Here is a 3,511-nt window from a genome sequence, read left to right on the forward strand (position 1 = left end):
TAAATGAGCTAAGTGATGGCTCACCTACTTTACGCTGCTCAAAAACCAATAAAATTGCCAATTAATTACTTAATTGAATTAGTGAAATGTTGAAGACATAAAAGCAATACGGGCACGCAGGTAAGGTGAAGTGAAGAGCGCGCGTGCGCGCCATGTGAGAAAATGCAAACTGTGTAAAATGTTGAAAATTCTCAGACGAGTCTTTTTTGTGACCAATTGAATTGAATCGATTCGCCGGCAACATAAATACTCATTAGTAACACATAGGCACACATACATACATATCTAGATGTAAATGTGTATATATGTATAATCATATTTACCGACGATTTACTGAATTGCTTAATGGAAAATTACGAGTCAAAATAATTGTGGAAATATGCACTGGTAGAAGGTCAGCAGGGAAAGGCTGAATTACATAGTGATGGAAACTTCTTGCTTGCAACCGGTGTCAGTATTGTTACAACGACTACTTTTCATACAGAAATACGGTTCATCGATCTAAACTAAGTGGGATCATAGCAACAATAGTCACCGGTGATGGTGAATTGGACAGACTTCGATACGTACCTATACTCAACTGGCTCTGAAACGAGGCTCAGCAATATACGAGTATACGAAGTATCAACCTTATTCATCGGTAAACAATTATCACCTTCTAAAAATCTCCGCCCTATGTTAGATAAGGCGATTATGCTAGACGGGTTGCTCTTATAAAGAAATCACTCGTAGACTATGGACCTTCTAACCGAAAACCAATTCATAATCAAAGCAGATGAAGAGCGCGAAGAGTAAAATTAATGCAGCAGCTTATACGAGTATAATGATAAGCTCTTATCGGGTGTTTTATCGAAAACTACAGTTTGACAGCGGTGAATGGTAAACTGTGTTGATATTTCTGTTCAGTAAAGCTTGGCTGTTCAGTAACTCTATAACAACGCTTCCAAACTGTGGAAATTTACTTAAAAATAAATAAATTTGTTGTTATTTTCTTCGAAATGAGGAAGGGCTGCCGCAACGGTGAATAGCGAGCGCTATCGAGCCCTGATGACTGAATTTTTTTTTTTCCAAAAATTAACCCGCGCTTATCAATTGATGACGCCATATGGCCAGATTTATTGTAAAAAATAGTCAAAAATTTGATTGATCGAATAGACCATGTACCTCGTAACCGCGGCAGGCATAGGTATGTCGGATGTCATATTCAAAAAATAAATACCATGAGTTATCTGCCAGATAATAAAAAAAAATATAATTCTAATAATATTTCTCTTTTTTATTATCATTTTAGGTTCAAAAGCTCTTGAAAAAACACGATACGTAACCACGTCTTTGCATAACAACTTATCTAACACTCTCTTCTTAAAGTCCAAGCCCAACTAGACAGCATTCTCAGCTGAAGCATTGATTTATTGACTGGATCAGCTGAAACATTGATTGACGATTTATTTTTATATAGTTGATTCGTCACTCCCATCGCTAACCAACCTGTCCTCCTAATATTTTCAAAATCTGTGAAGCCCCACCAGACGGGTCATTTTAGAACCAAGAGGGTTCATTAATTTGGTCTCTATGGGATCGGCATAAGTATGGATCCTTCTCATAAGTATGGATCGCAGTCTTCTCATCTTCTAGCACTGAGACTTTGGAAAGGTCACTACTGGCCGTACTCAATCGCTGGGCTACCACTTGCGGCCTCCGAGTCAACTCTGACAGAACGGAGCTGGTGCTATTTACCAGAAAATACAAACCTCCACCCTTTCGACTTCCCAAATTAAACAACCACGTTCTCCCGCTCTTATCGGAAGTTAGGTATCTTGGAGTAATACTTGACTCCCAACTCCATTGGAAGCTACACATTGAAAATCGGGTAAAGTAGGTCAGTATAGCCCTCTACTCCTGAAAATCTATGTTCGGGAAAAAATTGGTACTCAAGCCACAGGTCGTGCTGTGGATGTGCAGCGGTTTTGCCAATTCTAACATATGAATGGCTAGTTTGGTGGGAAGCTCTTCGAAAGGGCTATAATAACACTAAACTGCAGATGGTGCAAAAGGACTGCATGCATTGGTATCACCGGAGCATGTAAAACTTACCCCAGTCCTTTTGCACTTACTTCCCATCGACTTTCCGTCATTTCCATCGCAGCTCAAAGTGCAATCAGGTTAAAGGATATTGACCTCTGGAGGCAATCCCTCAAGGGTAGCATTTTCGGGCAGTTAACACCGTATTTCTCCGAACTTCGAACAGATCCCTCTATCCGCAAACTAGAGTTTTAGGGTCGTGCTAGGGCAATCTTTCCAAACAGGCAAATTGGATCGAGGGGAAAATTTGCACTCAAGCTTGAACCTCTGTCTTCACTGACGGTTCCAAAATGGAGCAGAGGTTTTCTCAGATCGAATTTCTCTAATCTGGGTTCCAGGACATAGGAACATAGAGGGAAATGAAATTACTGATGAGCTTGCCAGGAAGGGGACTAAATTGGTCTCAGAGAGCTCCTACCCGGTCATCGCCATCCCCCTGACAGCTGTTAAAGGAGAATTGCACAAATAATTTCTCAGGAAATCGCAGAAAAGATGGAGCTCAATTTCTTCATATGCTGTTTCGAAAACCTTTTGGCCCCAGTACAATATACGAAGGACTCAGGAAGTCCTTTGGACTCCTCGCCATTCAATTTCTAAACTCGTAGCAGTGTTTGCCGGTTACTGGTCGATCGGAACACAAGCGGAAAAGCTAGGGTTACCATTTAACCCCCATTGCAGAAGCTGTGGGCATCTTTCAGAAAAGCACTTTCTCTGCAAATATCCGGCTTCATCAGTTAGACGACTAAGATCACTGGGTGTCCCTTTCTTCGACAGACTGGGGCAGTGCGCCAACCTAAATCCCATCAATCAGCAAGATCGGATATATCAGCCAGACCCAATGACTCAAATCATACCATTTGTTTCAAATATACCGCGCTGATGTCACGTGCTAGCCGGCTGAGTCTCCTGGTCTCAATCCAATCAGCAATTTTTGGTTCCAATGTCAAAGAAGCTCTGGAAAAACACACTCGTTCAAAATCCAAATCGCTTTATGCCTTGAGAAAGCTCACCTGTACTTGGTAATGAAGCCATTATATATATATATAATTGGCGCGTACACCGTTTTTGGGTGTTTGGCCGAGCTCCTCCTCCTATTTGTGGTGTGCGTCTTGATGTTGTTCCACAAATGAAGGGACCTACAGTTTCAAGCCGACCCCGAACGGCATATATTATATTTTTCTGAGGAGCATTTTCATGGCAGAAATACACTTGGAGGTTTGCCCTTGCCTGCCGAGGGGCTTTTTCTTAATTTTTGATCTTTCACCGAGATTCGAACCGACGTTCTCTCTCTGCGTTCCGAAGCCATTATACATAATATAATATGAAATATTAATGGAATACCGATGTAACTTAAAACGGTTTTAGTTACAATAATTATTTAATCTAAATTTTGTGTCCCACATAAAATATAAAGCACTGTTTCTATCTA

Source organism: Anastrepha obliqua, chromosome 1 (genome assembly GCF_027943255.1).
Source record: "Anastrepha obliqua isolate idAnaObli1 chromosome 1, idAnaObli1_1.0, whole genome shotgun sequence".
NCBI classification, from domain to species: Eukaryota; Metazoa; Arthropoda; class Insecta; order Diptera; family Tephritidae; genus Anastrepha; species Anastrepha obliqua.